Source organism: Chiroxiphia lanceolata, chromosome Z, assembly GCF_009829145.1.
Source record: "Chiroxiphia lanceolata isolate bChiLan1 chromosome Z, bChiLan1.pri, whole genome shotgun sequence".
NCBI lineage: Eukaryota > Metazoa > Chordata > Aves > Passeriformes > Pipridae > Chiroxiphia > Chiroxiphia lanceolata.
Window position 1 is genome coordinate 59,742,163 of NC_045671.1, and position 20,240 is coordinate 59,762,402.

Sequence of the window (20,240 nt, forward strand, 5' to 3'; positions counted from 1 at the left end):
GTTGATTTACCCCAGTAATATTTCTGTCAAGTCCCACAGCTCAGCTTCCACTATCTGAATGCAAAAAATGAATCAAGACCATTAAGTTTCTCCAATAAGATTAGAAAAAAAGCAAAAAAGAGGATTAAATGTCTAATAATGCCATGGAGAAATATAAACTCAGGATTGGGGAAACTTCTTCCAGCTTGTTGGAAAATCTTGTATTAATATGTGGCCTTAGCAACTTCTTTTGTACTCCAGTGCTATAAAAGAAGTGAAGCACTTATTGACCAGTACCTAAAGAAATGACAAAAAGGTAAATGTTTCTCTGTACACTACATATCGATCATCTGTAAGTCATACCACCTTTTTCCTTTTTGAAGGACTAAGACCTCTATCTTTCCATTTCGCCTTTCCTTAGAGCAAGCCAAATGTCTCATGGAGTTATCAGCAGGGTCTATTTTTCCTGGCTTGGATGCAAACCTCCAGTTATTAATATGAAAGTGAGCTCTGCTGGCTGACAACTTGAGATAAAGTAAATTGGAAGTGACATAAAGGAGCGTGTGGGTGTTAATGTGCGTCACCGACGTTCTTTTCTGACATCCTGAAAGGTCTCGTCTGTATGGCCGACACAAGCAACCTTTACCAGTGACCCTGTGCTATTAGAGGGTAGGCACTCTCATTGATTTGTAAAAGTGACAGATGTTGCATATGGTTGTAAATTAGCCATGTGAAGCCAGTCTCCACAGAGATTTCCAAAAGTCTTTTTTCCTTTGCAATGATTTGTGTTCTTCCATTCTCCAAGCTGCATGAAGCAAAGCACTTAACTCTTTCACAAGTCATCTTGATGTACTGCACTTTTTTTCTCAGTTTGGATTGGGTTTTTTTCCCTTCTCCCACCTTCCCTCAGCTATCATGATTCATAAGGCAAAACTTCCTCTTGGTTGTTTCTTAAGGGACTTTTCCTTTTCTCATCATAATATTTCTGAAAAAAAGTTACCAAATTCACATCAGGATAAGCTGAAATGTCTTTCAAACCCTTAAGCCCTATCTTTTATTTACAGATGTGTATAGATGTATGTATGCATAAAAATGTTCTTTTAGCTTTTGCATATAACAGGATATCTGTTCTGGTGAAGACTTAAGTGAGGGCTTTGTTAACTGAACTACAATCCCTGCTCACATACACTTGCAGATATGTACTGCGTGAGCTTCCAACTGTCTTTATTCCTTCTGCAGAAACCTGGCTGTGACAGAGTTGCACAACTTGGGACAAGGCCAAGTCATCTTATACAGCAACAGTTGCATAATGCAAAGAATGATATCAGGAAAAAAATGCTATTCCTAAGCTCAATCACATAGTTTTCTTCAGTCTTGTAATAGGTATATACTGTGATTGCATGAAATTAAGACTTACGGTTGACCTGGAACAATTACATGGTCCATCCCTACCAGGCAGGCATTAGTTAGAGCACACAAGCTGCCTTCTGTGTTTAATCTGAGAATTTCTTTTCATGGAATTCCAATCATGCCTTTGTAATGCTGATTTTAGATATGCACTTGCATTGTAATTTATTTGCTACAATAAATCTGCAGATTAGCTAAATAATCAACCTTCTAATAATCAAATTTAGGGCATCTAAGTATTTATAAGAAGTATCTACATGCCACTGCTACAAAACCAAACACAAAGCAAAACAAAAGCATGTCAAGACAAATTATTCCCTGGACTAAATGTCACCAGCTGTAAAAAGCACCATGACAAAATGTGCAGGTTAAAAGGTCACGACCCCACAAAACTACTGTTTTAACTCCTTATCCTAAATCACTTCCAATTATGTATGGTAAGGTCTTTCCATTTTGAAGTAGAAAATACTTTTTTCTGAGAATTTCAAGCTGGGCTTTCAGCATGGATACAGAGGTGAAAGGTTCAGAGTTTTAGCTGCTAAACCGCCAAATGTCTGTCCTCTATTTTCCTTCCTTTTGAACTTATTAGCAACAGTAATTTCTAGAGAGTATTCACTCTGTGGAGAGAGCTTGTGCAGCAGCCATAGTAGACTCTCTGAAACTGCCTTCCAGGCTGTTTAGGTTTCCATCAGTTTTGGCCACCATCATTCTTTTGAGCTTTAGCCAAATGCATATAGGCACTGTTTTAAGACAGAAGTGGTGGAGGCTGGTGGTTGGTCCTTAAAGATGACTTTAGGGTGGGTAGCGGGGTTCTATTAATCTACAAACTTTTTTCCTGTGCAGCTACCATGTGTTCACTACTCAGTCTTACCACACTGAGATCATACTCCAGTGCCTGCCCAGACCACCTTGACGTTATCATGTGACTCCATCTCAGACATTGCTGAGGCAAAATCACTTCCTGAGAGAAAGAGGAACAATTGCAAAAATTACAGGACTCTTTAGTGAAAATTTAGTACCAAGTTACACTACCATAATATTCACAGTTGAAATCACTGTCTTATCAAACTGCCAAATCTCAGGTCAAAGAGTTAATGTTTTATGTGTTCAGAACTGCTGTTTGGAGTGATTTTGGAAGGCTAGGTTAACACTGTAAGGGATTGGCAAGGGTTTAAGGTCTTTAAGTTGTGTGTTTTCTGGGTCCCCCCCCCCGGCCCCCAATAGACCCTAAATGTTTTATAATTGTTCATTTTAAATCCATTTCCTGGTCAATCATTCTGAAACTACTCATTCCCACCCTTTAGTAAAGTCCAAAATTGAGTGTTACTATGGAAACTGCTACAGATGTAACAGCTGCAATTCACAAGAAAGAGAAAGAAGAAAATGGATGAAGAAGTGTCACTTTCATTATGCAAAATTCATAGTTATGTATAAATTACATGCTATGTATAAGATTCTTTGTGAACCCAAAACATTAGAAAGGTCACCCTAGCATTAGAGGAAATTATTCCCAAGTCAGTAAATTAATTGCTTTCAAAATTCTTATGTAAAAAAGGAACTATTTATAATATTTTTTTATGAAGTCCCTCTGTCTTTCATACAAGAGAAAAAAACACTTATTTTTTTCTTTTTAAAGTGTTTTTAGCTTGTAACATGATTTGGGTTCTTTTTTTCTGTTGTTAGCAAACAGAAAAGTTGATCCTAGATTTCTTTAGGTCCTAAGCTGCTTTAAGCACAACAGACAAGCCAGCAGTGTTTGCATATTTGAAGGTATTTTCCCCTACTCTCTTGAATGCATCTGTATATTCAGCAAAACAAAGTAGGGCTATGAAAACCCAAAAGAATAAAAAGAGTGCAGTAAACAAAGCCGTGAAGGCATGTATCCAGCCTGTTTCTCTGATCAGCTACAATATTTTTACACCCCCATAAATTCCATTGGCTGCAGGCAGGTTTTTGCAGATGTGGCCTGGAGAACCTTAAAGAGGGGAGGGAGAACCAGGTCTTTTGTCTAGTGCTCAGAAGCCATTAATTATTTAGGAGCAAAATTATGTGACATTTTCCTTTCAATTATGCTGTTTAACAAGGCTTGGGAGTTAATACTGACCAGGAGATGTTTTATCCAAGATATGTTGTAAAATACTCTGCTCTCTGTAGAATATATCTCCCTTGGCTCTCAATTAATGACTGCAGCTATGCAGCTGCACTAAACTGACTAATCTCACTTGACTGGATCTGAAAGCACCTCTGTTTTTTTAATAGATTTTTTTGCTATTCTCTAAGTATTTTGAGAAGATCTGTTTGTTCTGGACACACAGTAATATAAATTTGTCAAATCTGTCAGAAGACTTGGCTCCTGAATACAATTCTTCAAAGAGAGAAGTGTGTAAAACTAGAAGGCATGCTGTTTATTGTTACTATGGGGACTGTGTGATCTTGTGCCTGACAAAGATCTGTTTAAGATGTAAGAGTGGTGCTGTGAGCCTGTATCCAACATCATCCTTATTGTTTGTCATCCAGCAGTTTAATCCTCAGCCTGGAAATTCACTCTTGTCTTTTGCCCTTGACTTCACAGTTCAGCACAAGTGACTGACTACATTTCCAAGCTGTGCATTTTACACATTACAAACAGTAAACAACCATTTAGATATTATGACATCCTCTGAGGGGTGCATCAGATGTAAAGAGGAAATGCTTAACAAGTATATTTTGAACAAAGTCTTATTTCCACATGAAGCTCTACCTGGCATCACAGCTTCTAATAAATAGTAATGACTGTCTCACTGGAAAAATCAGTGCAAATGCAAATAGAAATGTAGTTTCTGGATTTGACAATCACCTGCCCCTTTTACAGCTTCATTATTTGATATTTGCTAACTTGATCACAAATTGTGCCACTCATTTGAGAAATAAGGTCATTCCTTCCTTCAAAATTTGTGTTTTTTGTTTTTGTGTCCAACTATTTTTGCAAACAACACCACTATACTTTTCTGACAGGTTTTGTTGTCTTTTCTTCAACCCCAGGAGCAGTAAAACATGCAGCATAAGAGTTGCAGAGCTGTCCATTTGCGTGTCATTGCCTATTGTTCACTTATGTTCTACCACAGATTTCAGATCAACACTGAAAAATCAATCCTGGCACCAGTCAACCTAGTATTTCTTGATGTTCTGGTAACCAGAGAGGCTACAATTTCAGGGAAGCATTAAAATCTGTGAAGAATATATGTCTGCAACTCTGTTCAAACCATTTATCTTTTGTAGATAATAATCCAGTCTATTCAAAAAGACTTCAGGAAATCTTTAATCTCTGTTACTTGGTTTTTTTTTTTTTCTACTCTTCTGTCACTTGGAGTCCTTAACAGCCAGAGTGATTGCTTGAGAATGCTGCTTTACCTTTGAGCCATGATACATTATACATATTGGTCAAATACTGGATTAAGTGACAAAATGGAGGAACTGGACAGATTAATGTGATTCAACAAAGCCAGAGAAATCTAATTCTTTGCAAATTCAATATCTCCTCATCACACTGATTCAAAGTTATTTGGAGCATGAACCACAACATAATTTGTAGAACTGAGATTTCTGGAGAAGCTGTTTAATAGAGTGATTCATACAGCATTTGGAGTTTCCAACACTAAGAATTTGTGCATGCTGTTTGTTCTGATACTTCTTCATGGACTGCATCCCACCTCCTGCACTTTAACTAGAGAGGCACTTACACACATACAAAATTGTTGAATCCATATATTCAGTTAAAGCTGGTTGTTACCTCAGATCGTCCCGGCAAACATGTCCCGTAGAGAGAGGTGCACCACAGAGCTTGCAGCCACAGGAGGTAGCGAGGAGGAGGCTTTCAGTTTCATTTTTGCTGGTCCAGGGCCTGAAGAGGTCCTCAGTATACCTACAATACCCTAGGAGCATACCTATATTCCAGTAGTCTGTACGCACCATGATCCACTCTGATGTCCAGCAGAGGCAGCATGGCCCTCCTTGCTTACCGCCTGACTCCAAGCAAGCCCTTTTCACTAGACCTTGCCTGCCACAAGGAATTTCTTCATAACCCTTCTAAAAAGAGGCATTTTAGGATTCCTTCCTTGAATTCGGATCCTTTCATCCCCAAGAAAAGGGATGAATGGAATGTGAATTTTGCCTTAAGAGTTGCAGCATCCTGCCCCTACACGATCCAAAGCAAAAATTCTCACCTCAGAAACAAGAGTAAACAACCAGCTCTTTCAAGACTTATATCTGGAAAGCAAAGCACAATTTCCTCTTTCTCAAATGAAATCACAGTACATTCTTATCTTTTTCCAACCTGAGGAATTTATGAGCAACTCTCAACATGGCAGATGATCTATCAGCAGACAAGGCCCTGCGAAATCATCTCAATCCCTTTAGAAACATGTCAGACATAAGTTTCCCTTGGAGTATCAGGAGCATTGTTTCCTTTCTTTAAGAAATAATGATTTTTATTTTTTCAGTAACAAATTAGAAATACAAAAGAACATTTCAACAACCAGCTGGTCTAGATAATAATCCTTTCTTCACTTTTACTGTTATTTTCCTTAAAAATAGAGATGTAAAATGAGGCCACAATTCCTCCTAGGTGTGTGATCAGAACTATAGAGCATGACATTTCACACAGAAGTGGCTTTGCAAACATTTATGTAATTCAACATGAAAAATTTCCATTATCCCAGAGGAATGTTATGTAAGAGTGTAATCTCAAGTGCATGAAATAATCAAAAGTTACATGGAATTTTTTTCCCCAGTAAATTTTTCACTTAAAAATATCCTCTCTCTTTTAAAAGTCTCTGTTAAAAACAAAATGTTATAAAGACAGAAATAAATGCATGTGTAATAGTCATGGTTTAAGTATTTAGTTTACCTTATATTTATGAATTATTGGGCTATTTTATTTTGCAATACATGGTGAATAATTGATCTACCTCCATGCTTCTAGCAATTTTTTCCACATTCTCTGTACTTGCTGTTTTATTTCCTTTTCAAAGAAAAACCAGCAAGGAATTAATTTAGGTACTTCAGCTATGGCTACGCACAGTTTTACCTAGGATGTATTTCAGAGACCACACACTTTTTTGTTTAAAAAGACTGTGTTTCTATTTGAAAAATAACATACTTTGCTGTAAAGGCAGCTTTCTTCATTATAACCATCTTGTCTCTGTCAATACCATGGAAAAGCACTGTACAGCACCTGTAAAATTTGCTTATCTTCACATACATAACAAGAAATACTTATACTGTTTGATATAGTGTGACAGCCAGGAAAAATGGAGGTTTACACAGTAAGCCCAGCTGAGCTACGTATCCATACCCATCCTGTGAAATACACCTCAGTATGGAAAACAATGTCTATTTATTTTAATGATGCTGGCTTTAGGAAGACCTCACTACTTATTAATGTCCTCTTATTCTCCTTCACAAAAAAGATAAACTGCAAATGTTATTAAAAGTTGTTGCTGAAATTGTATTACTATTAAAAACAACCAAGTAATTTTGATATACATAAAATAAAGATGAGATGATGGAGTATGTAAGTTCATCAGAAATAATCTCAAAATAAATTTAGAATATCCAGAAATACTGGAATCCAAAATTAAGAGCAATGCTTTGATTTTCAGCTGGTCTACACTTTACAATACCAATAACTCTTTGGTCATCCTTTAGACTTTAAAACTACATAAATTAAAATAAATTTAAAAAAAAGGGCCATAATTGTGGTCTTTCTTATGGGATTAGGAAAGTTAAATGGGTGAAGAGAATGCCATTCAACTGGGAAACACATATGACACGACACAACCTAAGGAGCATAAGTGGGAAAAAACAACAGAAATTTGATGCAATTGCTGTTTCTGAGAAATAGAACAACTGTAGGAGTAATATATGAAGTCCTGATGAGAGAATTAATATTTAGCAGCAAAGCTGGAAGCATATCTGCCCTCTGATATAACTCGATGCCTTATTTACCAACATAGAAAACACGAGTTTTCTCAAGAGAACACCTCCATGACTCTCTAGATCTTTATAAAGCCAACCTCCTACAAAAACAGATTATCATGTGTACAGACACTCCAGCAACTGTCTATCTTCAAAAGAAATAAAATAAATATTTGGAGGGTTTGTTTCTAAAGGCAATAATCTGTTTCTTTCCATCACAAGGCAACCTGTTACTACATCTGTTTTAGATTACAGTGTTGCTTTCAAAAAGTTACAGCATTGGTTTAAACTTTGAGATAATGGAGCTTTTGAAATTAATCTAATGTTTAGGGAAACAAATCATTACATAAATTCAAATTTCCTTTGAAGAAATATTCCATTTTTTTTTCTGCAAAAGTAGTGCACAGCATTAGTAGGTATGATTTCCTGGCACTAAAAGATAGTAATTTAACAGAAATGTGTATTTTTTTATTTATCGATCAGAAGCTTAATTTAGTCATTGGAAGCCTATCTCCAAAGCAAAGTTAGTATTAGAACCACATCAGCATCAGTTTTGAAATACTTCTCGACTACCAAACCACTAAATGTTAATCCATTTAATCATTGCTTCACATATATAACTTACAGGGAATTCCAAGTGAGAATTAGTGCTTGTTTATAATGAAAAAAATCTAATAGGAAAACTCAGGAATTATAGACAACACATATTTTTTTTAAATGGAAAACATTTTCCATAGTTGTCTCTATATAACTGGAAGAACATATTGCTGCAGAAATCTAACTACGTGGTTCACTTACAGATAAAAAAAACCCGCAAAGCAATGATCTGCTTGGCAGAAATGTTATGAAGCCTTTTACTGCACTTGTCAGACATCATGATTCATGACAGACAGCAGAAAGGATACATGAATACTGTGTTATTGTGGGCTGAAAACAGATTAAAGTATTTAGATGGCTTTTATGTCCAGTCACATGCTGGTTACACTATACATCAATGCCAGCTTTAGGACATTGTAGAGGTGCTATTCTAGACTCAGTGAGAAATCTCTAAACATGAAAAGCTGTTCCTATAAAGTCTAATAATTATGAAGGTGACAGGTAATCTTCACTTGGGTTCAATTCACATTTTACAAAAAATGTAGGGTTAGTACCATAAGTTTTCTATTTCCATTAAGAAGGGAATGAACAGGTTCTCTATAAAATACAAATTTCCTCTCTTTAGCAGTATGACACAAAAGGAACAAAAGTATGACACAGTCTGGCAGCTCTGATTTTTTCCCCACTGTGTTCACAGAAGTTCAGCACCTCAAGCATGCTAGACATGCTAGATCAGGGACACTGACTTCTGTCTGAAAGGTTATGGGGCAATGCACACCAGTCTGCCCTACTCTGCTGAAGCTGGTGGAAGGAACACACACAGCAGGGATGGCCCAGAGCCTTTCAGGAAGGGTGAACTTCGAGTCACATCTGTTTTGAGCATCCTTTGAACACAATCTTTTTCACATTTTCCTTGTCTATTACTAAAATTCAGCATTTTTCAGCGTCATAAAATAGGTCCAGGGTCTGAATGTAACCAGCATGACCCAAACCTCTGTGTATGAATTCCTGGCTTAAAAATGAAGTGGGTTTTTTAAATTGCCTAAAAAGAAAAGAAGTAACAATGTCTCTCTGAAAGAATGATTGAGGCTGGCGGGGACCTCTGAATCCAGAGGTCCAGACCCTCTGCTCCAGAAGAGCCACTGAAAGCCAGTTGCCCTGAACCATGTCCAGACAGTTTTTCCATATCTTCAGGGTGTAAGACTCCGTAATTTCTCTGGACAACCTGAATCAGTGCCCAGTCACTCACAGGAAAAAGTGTTTCCTGATGTTCAGGAGGAACATCCTTGTCAGAGTCCAGTATTCTCTGACCAGGTTCTTTTCGATATTACCTAAATGGAATGTGTAATGTCTAATAGCATATTTACTTACTTGAAGATACTTGATGTTACATGATACTTCTGCTTTAGCAGACTGATACAAAATATATTAGATAGCACAGTACAAATGTAAGCTATACTTACTAAAATATAGTTAGCAACTGCAACAAACAGTTTAATCACCATGACAGTGTGAATCTCATTACTAGCCTCTCTAATACGCTCATCATGACACTGGGCATACCCAATTTCTGAGAAGGCATCTGTGGGCTGAAGGCATCTCAAGCCTGTTGTTGTCTAAGGAATTCTTTCATTAGTTTTTTGGTTTTAATGTTGGGCTGAGCCACTTGTTCCCTCTCCCCATGCTGGCCTGCCTGAGTCAAGGAGACCTTCATAATCTTTGAAAGAACTGAGGGAAAATAATTTCCACCACTATATCGTCACCAATTGGGCATTGATAGCCACTTATCTATAACAAAGGCCACTCCCTTGGTATTGGGATCAAGTCAGCTTCTTTTTAATACCTGTGGTCAGTTCCAGGCTGCCTTTCTTCCCTGGGTTTCATGAGCACATTGTCCTGGCCCATCTCCTCTGAGCCTTCTTCCATGGCAAGTCAGTCACAGTGGTAAAGTGAGAAGTTGAGGTAGGGCACCCATGTAAACACCTCAGCATTGTGGAACCCCCTCTTCCCTCAGGAAACTTCAGTACTCTGTATGATATAGGATGCTTTGAAGTGCAGAGTAAGACAAAACACTGGTGTCAACTTATATCTTAAATGTTAGTAAAGTTTGATTTATTTCTTGGTTTTTGGTTTGTTTTTTGTTGTTGTTGGTGGTGGTTTTGTTGTTCATTTGTTTGTTTTGGTTTGGTTTTTGTTTAGTTTTTTTTTAATATATATAAACTAATATAAATGTAAGTTCTCCCTACTCCTCCCCACAACCCAAGGGAATATTCCTGCTCACTCTGGGAATTTGTGCACCCCTGTTGCAGTCCAGGGGCTGAGAAAACAGAAATGTGGCACAATCTGTGTCTCCTCTACAGAAGGTCACACTACAGAGTCACAAGTTTTCAACAGCTGGCTCAGTACAAATGGTGTCCACAGCTCTGCCTGAATGTTTTTAACAGTAATGATTTTGTTAGGAAGTGTGTTTCCACCTTTGGACCTTACTCAAAATCTTGCTCATCATTATTTCTATATACAAATTCAGAAAGCTTCAAAATGAAATTAAAGATCTGGGATTTCTTAGAATCAATCTGGGATTCAGCTGTAAAAAAAAGGACAAGACAACTGGACAGGATTTTCTTTTTGAGATGATTTATTTTCAGATGTCTGACACTGCTGGTTGGGTATCTAGTGGGGACTCAAGTCCAGTCTAAGGGGCAGTAGGGTCTCAACCCATTGCCTGCACTGTCAGGGTTTTTGGGAAGGTATGCCATGGCTTGGTGAAGGAGCAGCTGCTGCAGAAGCAGCTTGTTTGAGGCCAGGTTGGGCCTGGCTGCGCTGGGGATAAAAGGAAGGAGGTACAAGACCTATGAGAAGCTGCCCGTCCCAGCTGCTCATCTGGGTTTCCAGGGCAGTTTTTCTTCAAAGCCAGGCCTGCAGAAAATGTAGCTGTTGGTCTCCTCTTGCAGAGGAGACTCTTAACTTGCACCTCTCAAGCAGGTGGGCATCATCTCTCTTGAAGCTGGGGTTGTAGTAGAAGAGTAAATAAAACTTGCAAAACCAGTAAGAGCTAGTTTCCAGCCTTCAGAGACACAAAGACAGGAAAAATGAGTCTTGTGCTGGTGAAGACTAATCTGGGTCTTGAAGAGTTTTACTGGGCATTTGGAACCTAAAGCTTAGGCTAACCAAAAGCTTGTGCTAGGATTCTGTTAAGTAATGGCCACTCTTGTGTTCTCACACGAGAAAGAATTGAATCTCTGAACATTTCCTGTCCTCCTCCTCCTCTACTCCATTGCAAATGCTAAAGCTTAAATTACTGGAAGCTGAAGCTCTTGTGTTGGAATCTTTCAGAGAGTCAGTTTTTGTGCAGAGGAAGTGAGAAGAAGGTGCTGATACTTCTTCTGCCAGAAATTCATCAAGTGAGTCAGATATTTTGGAGTCACATTGCACTTTAGTGAATCTGTAGAGGTGGAGCTGGTAAAGGAAACGTTTGATGCTGTCAAATTCAAATACACTGTGAAGTTCTTTCCATGCCAACACCTTTTTTTGGAAGGCTTCTTCATTGAAGAAACTCTACTTGAGCCAGAGTTGTGATGTACAGGGTTGGGGCTGGAGCTAGTGCCCAGCCTCCTGGGGTTGTGGATGGCTCCTCCTCTTGACATTGCTTGTACTCAGCCACGTGGTGCCTTCTGGCTTCCTGTATGTCTCTATGAAGAGAATTGCATTTCCCAAGCAGTGTGGTCAACGGAGATCAAAATCTCTTCCCAATTCCTGCCTGTTTCTTCTTTGGCCTAAGAAGTGCTCTGTGATTTCAGTAACAGTCCTTATGTCCTGGGCTGTATCTGTGTCCTGGTGATGCTCTCAGATTTCATCAGTTTCCCATGTCTGTTTTTATGAGCAACTAGAAGTAAAAGACTATAATTTTGAAATTATAAAAATCTGAGATACCAAAAAAAATAATCTTTTAATGCATTCTCATGCTTTTATTTGACATTTAAAATTCAGAAAAGAAATTATCAAAATTAATAATTTCTATCAGCCTTCAGAGTCAATGCTTTCTCTTTTGGATCAATCTTTTTTTCTCTAATGGACAAGTTGGATGTAGAAACCATGAGAATCAACACTTTTGTTCCGTTCAGCATTTGGATCATTCTCTGGGAGATTTACAACACCTTGACCTAAATATTTGGACAATAAAGGTGAGGAAAACTAAGCCTTTGGACCCTCTGGGAGTTTGAGCAGAGCAAGAAGGGTCTCCTCCAAGTGCCAGAGCATCCCTGAAGGCCTGGCTAGGGGAGATGTAAGTTGCCATTCAGCTGGCCTTTGCTATTACCCTGCAGTGCTGTTCAAATTGACAGCCTGGGAAGGAAGGGCAGTATCTGTGGGCTGAGAAAGTGTGAGTGGCCAAGTTAAGAGAATACAGCTAGGGACAGGTTTGTGCTGGCTATTGAAACAGTAGAGTTCTTGTACTATACAAAAATAATAGCTACTACCAAAAATAAGCATGAGCAACTTGCCTGATGTATTTACTAAAATTCATCATGCCAATGTGGCCACATAATAGCAGTGCTGAGGCAAAAGACTTTGGCTGTGAACATGTCTTCTCTTCCTTTGGTGGCTTATCTCACAAGAAAGTCATTCTTTGACCTTTTCCTTAAAAAAGCATAATCCAGCAAATACTGTAAACTTGTTAGAAACATCTATACTTTCAACAAACTGTAGTGAGTTGACCCTGGCTGGATGCCAGGTACTCACTAAAGCCACTCTCTCACTCTCTCTCTGCAGCTGGACAAAGGAGAGAAGGAGAGAAAGAAAACAGCTAAAGATTTGTGAGTTGAGATAACAGCTGGGAGAGGTGAGATACTGATTACCTTCACAGGCAAACCAGACTCAAAGTGGGGATAGTACTTGAATTTATTTAAGTAAGGATAAGAGCCAAAGAGTGAGAATAATCTTAAAAACCTTCCCCCCACCCCTCCTTCCTTCCACATTCTCCCTCCTCCCCCTCAGCGGTGCAGGGGGACAGGGAATGGGGGTTACAGTCAGTTGTTGTTTCTACCACTGCTCGGAGAGAGGAGTCCTTCCCCTGCTCCTGTGGGGTCCCTCCCACGGGAGACAGTCCTTGATGGACCTCTCTGACATGAGCCATCCCTCAGGCAGCAGTTCTTCCCAAACTGCTGTTCTGTGGGTCACTCCTCCATGGGGTGCAGTCCTTCATGAATGAGCTGTACTGACGTGGGTCCCCCACAGGGGCCACAAGTCCTACCCAGGAAAAATCTGCTCCAGCGTGGGCTTCCCTCTCCATGGGCTACAGGTCTCCAGCAAGACCCTGCTCCATCCTGGGCCTTCCACGGGGTCACAGCATCCTTCATGCATCCACGTGCTCCAGCATGGGCTCCTCCATGGGCAGCAGGGGCACAGCTGCCCCACCATGGTCTGCACCAGGGGCTGCAAGGGCCTCAGCTGCAGTGCCTGGAGCACCTCCTGCCCCTCCTTCTGCACTGACCTTGGTGTCTGCATTGTTGTTCCCATGTTCTCACTCTCCTCTTCCCTGGCTAGAATTTTCCTCTGTGCAACAATCTTCTGTTCTTAAATATGTTATCACAGAGACATTACTGTTACTCCTGATAGGCTCAGCCTCGGCCAGTGGCAGGAAGCCCATCTTGGAGCCAGCTGGTATTGGCTGCACCAGACAGGGGAAGCTTCTGGCAGCTTCTAACAGAGGCCACCCCTGTAGCCCCCCACTACCAAAACCCAGCCACAGAAACCCACTATACTACCAAACTCCCAGATTTCATCATTTGTTCTAATACTTGCTCCTTCCAATTTTCAGCAACGTTTCCTAGCCTTCTTCTAGTAGTTCTCTCATTATTAAGTACAAAATATGAAAAGATCCAGCTAGAGATTTATTGCTAAGGTTAGTGAAATATTGTAAATGTAACTCAAATTGTAAAAATGTGTTTCCCAACGTTCAGAGGAAACCTCCAGTGTTCCAGTTTATGTCCATTGTCTCTGGCCCTGTCACTGGTCACTGCTGAAAAGACCCTGGCTCTGTCCTCTTTACACTTTTTCAGGTGGTATGTATGTATGTTTACAAGATCTCTCAAAAGAAAATGACATGGCTCTCTTTCTTCATAGGAGAGATGCTCCTGTTGCTTCATCATCTTTGTGATTATTCACTGACTCTCTTTAGTATGTCCATGTCTGTCTTATACCAAAGAGCCCAGCACTGGACACAATACTCCAGATGTGGCCTCACCAGTGCTGAGCAAATGGAAAGGATCACCTCCCTTTAACTACTGGCAACACAATGTTTAATGCAGCCCAGGATACCATTCACATTCTTTGTCCTAGAGGCACATTTCTGGTTCATGACCTACTTGGTGTCCACCAGGATCCCCAGTGCCTTTTCTACAAAGCCACTTTCCAGCTGGGTGGCCCCAACATACAAAAGTGCATGAGGCTGTTCCTCTCCTGGTGCAGGACTTTGCACTTCTCCTTGTTCAATTGCATAAGGTTCCTGTCAATCCTTTTTTTTTTAGCCTCTTTTCCTGATACTAATTTCTAGTACTCTAAAATTTGAACAGAAATCAGGAGAGTTTTGTTAAACTCAGTTGCTCATCTTGATATAGAGAATAGAGTATAAATTGAAGTGTGCAGTGTTGATTGTTATGGCTTGTCTGTGTAGAATTTTTATTATAATAAATTGTGTAGGATATTTTGCCTCATTTTTGACATTTTATTTATAAAATATAATAACATTTAAACAAATGACATCATACTGTTAGTATACAGCAAACAAATAATTGCTTTCCTTAAAATCTGCCTTTTTGACCTGTCATGCCTCTGCAAAACACAACAAATACTTATCTGACATTAATATTTTCTCACCCAGAAAAGCCACCAAGTTGTTCTGAGAACCTTTTAAGCATTTTGAAGTCATCCTCCATCTGTATCTTTGCCAGCACAGTACAAGGGCTTCTTTTCAATTTGCAGTTGCACTGAGGAAGTGTTTTGATGCTTGATTTAGACTGTGGTCTCCCACAGGTCCCAGGGTTTCTGGCTGAAAGATAAAGCTTCATGCTTTATGTTTCCTTGCAGCAGAGCAGTAATACATACCACACGCTGTGCTCCAGTCCATAGGTTTTTGAAAGTAGGTATGCCCAATACTTATTTTGTGGGTCTTCTGACACTTGAGCACTGTTTCCTGAGGGAATGAGTCAAGCTGTACATATTTCAGCTCTTCTTTATTGCACAAACTATGTGGCACTCCCAAGGAGTACTTAGAGCAATGTGAGTAATGGACTGCAGTATTTATATACAACTATCTGAATATTTGGCACCTGGTATTACAGGCTGTAGCATAAATCCATGCTTGCATTCAAATAAATCCTGTGTTCTCTAACATAACCTACCCAACACTGGGTGCAGAATTAAAGCCCCTCAAGCCCTGGTTATCATGGGGCACTTTAACTACCCTGACATCTGCTAGGGAAGCAATGCAGTGAATCACAAACAGCCCAGGAGTTTCCTAGAAAGTATTGACAACTTCCAGACATAGGTAGTGGAGGATCCCACAAGAAATCTTGTGCTTCTGGACCTTTCACTAAGAAACAGGCAATGCCTTGTTGGAGACGTGAAGGCTGGGGGCAGCCTTGGCTGTAGTGACCATGAAATTGTGGAGTTCAGTATCGGCAAGGAGAAAGTAGAGGAGCAAGTAATATTACAACCAGGGACTGTTGGAGAGCTAATTTCAGCTACTTCAGGGAGATTCTTGGAAGAATAGAGAGTGAACAGGCCCTACAGGGAACAGGGGTCCAAGAATGTTCATTGATATTCAGAGTGCTTCTTTCAGGCTCAAGAACAATGCATCTCAGTGAGCAAGAAATTAGGCAAAGGAGGCAAGAGACCTGTGTGGATGAACAAGGAATGCCTGTCATAACTCAGCTGTAAGCAGAAAATACACCGGAGATGGAAGCAGGGTCAGGCCACTTGGAATGAATGCAGATCGGTTGTCGGAGTAAGCAGAAATGAGGCAAGGAAGACCAAAGCCCACCTAGAATTAAATCTGGCCTCAGATGTCAAGAACAACAAGGACATCCTCAAATACATCAATAACAAAAGGAAAACTATGTATAATGTGGGCCTAGTACTAAATGAAGAGGGACCCCTGGTGATAGAGGATGCAGAGAAGGCAGAGTTACTGTACACCTTCCTTACATTGTTCTTCACCAGACCTCAGGGATCTCTGACTGAGGGGACATGGGTAGAGGAACGTTGGAAGGGACTTTCCTTTGGTCAAGGAGGAATTAGTTAGAGAACACCCGGGCAAACTTGACATCCACAAGCCCATGGACCCTGACAGGATACATCCACGAGTGCTGTGAGAGCTGGTGGACACTATAGCTAAGGCTCCTCATAGTCATCTTTGAAAGGGCATGGAGATCAGGAAAGGTGCCTGAAGACTGGAAGAAAGCAAGTGTCACCCTGGTCTTAAAAAAGGGCAAGAAGAAGGACCCAGGGAACTACTGGCCAGTCAAACTCACCTCAATCCCTGGAAAGGTGAGGGAGCACCCCATTCTGGAGGCCATGTCTACTTATATGGATGACAAAAAGGTAATCAGGAGTAGTCAGCATGGATTCACTGAAGGGAAATCATCCTTGACCAATCTGGTTGCCAATGAAACAACTACGGATGGCTGGAGGAGAGCAGTGGATATTGTCTACCTCAACTTCAGCAAGCTTTCAACATTGTCTCCCACAACATCTTCATAAGCAAACTCAGGAATTGTGGACTAGATGAGCGGACAGTGAGGTGAACTGAGAACTGGCTCAATGGCAGATTCCAGAGGGTTATATGCAGTGGTATAGTTGGAGGCCTGTCACTAGTGGTATCCCACAAGGGTTATACTGAGTTGATATTGGGCCCAGTTTAACTTATCCATCAATGACCTGCATGAAGGGGCAGATGCCTTCTCAGCGAGTTCATTGATAACACAAAGCTGAGAGGAGCAGTCAGTACTCCAGAGGGCTGTGCAGCCCTTCAGAATGACCTTGACACTTTGGAGAGGTGGGCGGAGACGTACTGTCTGAAATTCAACAAAGGCAAATCCAAGGTCCTGGAGAAGAATGACTTCACATCAGCACAGGCTGGGGAATGACCTGCTGGAAAGCAGCTCTGCAGAGAAGGATCTGGGGGTCGTGGTGGACGACAAGCCACCTGTGAGACAGCAGTGTGTCCTTGTGACCAAGCAGGCTGGTTGCATTCTGGGGTGCATTAGAAAGAGCATTGCCAGCAGGTCGTAGGAGGTGAGCATGCCCCTCTGGTCAGCCCTCCTAGGTCGTAGGAGGTGAGCATGCCTCTCTGGTCAGCCCTCCTAAAGACTCGGTCCGAGGGGGGATGGGAATGGGGCCGTGACACAACACAGACAGGTTCAGAGTCAAGGTAGAGGTGCAAATGGAATACTTTATTGAGGTGTGTAGAGGTTTTATGAGTTCAGGTGGGGAAAGAGGTGGAGCATGAGACAGACAAACGGGGGAACAAATCGGGGTAGGGACACAGGCAAAGGGAGAGGAACATGGGAGGAACCAGGGAAGGAAAGGGCAAATGGTAACTGTCTCCTCTCTGCAGTTTCTTCAGCCTATCTGAGGGAGGAGTAGGGAAGCAGGGAGCAGGCGAAACTTGTGGCAAGCCCAGGTATGGCCAGGCTGTGCACTGTGTAGTGTGGATACAATGCAATACACATATTTGAAACCACATACTAACAGTAAAGTCCATATAATAAAGTCCTGTCAATTTCTGTATGTCTTTCTCCACACCTGGAACCACTCTCATCCTGAATCTTGCTCCTTCAGACTCACCTGGAGTGTTCTGTCCAGTTCTGGACTCTTCAGCACAAAAGAGATGTGGAGTTCCTGGAGTGAGTCCAGCTGAAAGCAGCAAAGATGATTAGGGGACTGGAGTATCTCTTTTACATGGAAAGGCTGAGTGAGCTCTGCCTCTTCAGCCTCAAAAAGAGATGACAGAGAAGAAGGATCTTATCAATGTCTCTAAGTATCTGCAGGAAGGATGTCAAGAGGATGGAGCCAGGCTCTTCTCAGTGGTGCCATGCAATAGAACAAGACGCAAAGTGCAGAAACTGATGCACAGTAAGTTCCACCTGATTATGAGGAAGAACTGTGTGGGTGACTATGCTCTGTGAAATTAGAAAGCATTATTTGTCATTTCCCGTGTAAAGTCAATCACAAATGAACATGGATCTGAAATTATATTTTTTTCTTAATAACTCTTTCACACTCTGCTGTATCTTGAATGCATTGTTTCAAATAACAGGCTATAGTGTATCCCATGTGGGAGGCATGGAGCCAGCACAGACATGTCCAAACAGATGAGCCTCATCAATGTTCATCTGGAAAGGTTATCCAAGCACTAACCAACTTGAAAGTACGTATATATTAAGGCTCATTCAGTAAAATGCATTTGAAAATTATTGTCACAGAGCCTTTTCCATCTTTGAAAAATCTACAGTGATGACATAGTAAAAGGAAGCCTAAAGCTTCTTAAAAACATACTAATTTGAAATTACAGATTTAGAGTCACAAACACAGAATTGTTAACCTTGTTCTTGTCTTTAGACCCAGAGAAGATCTATCTTTTATCTGTGTTTTCTTTTCCCCACCCCCTCCAATTGGTAGATTAGCTGAAATACATTTTCTCTCCTTCCCTTTCCCTTTGCTTTTCAGAGGCCTTCAAGGTTCTCTTTTTTCGTGTCAGTTCAGACTATAACCCTGCAGTTTGAGTTTATCTTGGCCATAAAATGCAACAGTAATTTATATGCTCCCTTACTATGTGCTCCTTTGAGGCATGGCCAGCTGTCTAGCCAGCAGTTTAAAGAAAGAGCTGTAATGAGCACAAGTGTGCAGGGGGTAAGAGGAAGGTGCACACAGCACACAGTCGTGTTCCTGTTTCCTTAGCTGGTGGTAGTTATGTCTAAATGGTGATACAGCAAGCTGTCAGCATGGTGAGATTCTCTGCACAGGCACTGCACACCTCCTCCTGTGGATTTCTCATTCCCTTCTTTCATTCCTCAGTAGAGAATAGATTTAAAGGATGAGACAAAGCCTGGAGCAGCTGTTATGTGATACAGAATGTGAGTTATGAGTATAAAACCTTGCTTCCTCCTGCCTTTTTCCCCTTTATCAAGAGTAAGCTCTTTTAGCAGGCAGACAAAGCCTGATGGTGATCTTGATGTACTTGACACAGGCTTTGATTTTAGCTTGCCTGAGCTCCAGTTTTTGATGTAATACAGTTGTGAATATTTCTCCTATAGCTGTGCAGTATGCTTATTTAAACTTTAACATCACTGTAGTGTTAGAGAAAAAAAATGAAATAAAAAAAAGTATTTTGCCTGTAAGTCACTTCTGTCAAGGACTTTTTCCCCTGCTATTGTCTCTAAAACATTGTCATTTGCACATATAAAGAAAAAAATTTCATGTGCACACAGTCCCTGTGTATTACAAAAATCCTTCAAATAGCCTCAGTACTTTCCTAAAGTCCATGAAAAAAATAGAAGTTTAGAGTCTGATCTCAGTAAGACCAGTGTGAATCCAAAAAAAAAATCCCATGTCATCCCACTAGGATCAGTAGAATTCATTTAGCATTACACTGATGCACCAGATGAACACCTGGCTTAGTGCAACCTTTCCTAACTTATATGGCAAAATACTTTCTTTTCCTGTAAACATTTTACAAAATCAAACCACTCGGTTTTTAACTAGAAGTTCTGGGCTCTCCAAAATACCAGGAGAAAAATATGGTTTTGATTCTTACAATATTCTTAAATAATGTGAGTTATGATCTTATGAAAGACACTCAGTGCAGATCCAATTCTCTCTCAACTCCCACCAATATTGCATAACCTCTAATTGACCTTGAGCTAGAGTTTCCCTATGTAGCACAGCAGGACAAATAACTAAGACTTCTTAAAAAAGACAGAGTCCCCAGAAATGCTGTAATGACCCTAATCATGCAGAGCACAAGGCTCAGGCCAATTCTTTCTTATGTGACGTTTTTAATTATTGTTCCCACACACAAGTGCCTTGAAAAGAGAAACTCCCCCTCAGTCACTGCACACTCAACCTGTCCAAATCCATGATTTGTGAAGAGTTTTGGAGCATCTGAACCCAAAATAATGAGCAACTAATCTAGGCAGATCTAAGCTTCATTAAGCAGAGGAATTATTTGTAGAAAATCCATAAGTCCACATATATTTTGAAGCAGAATTTAAAGTGAGATCCCATCTGGAAGATCTTGACTCCTT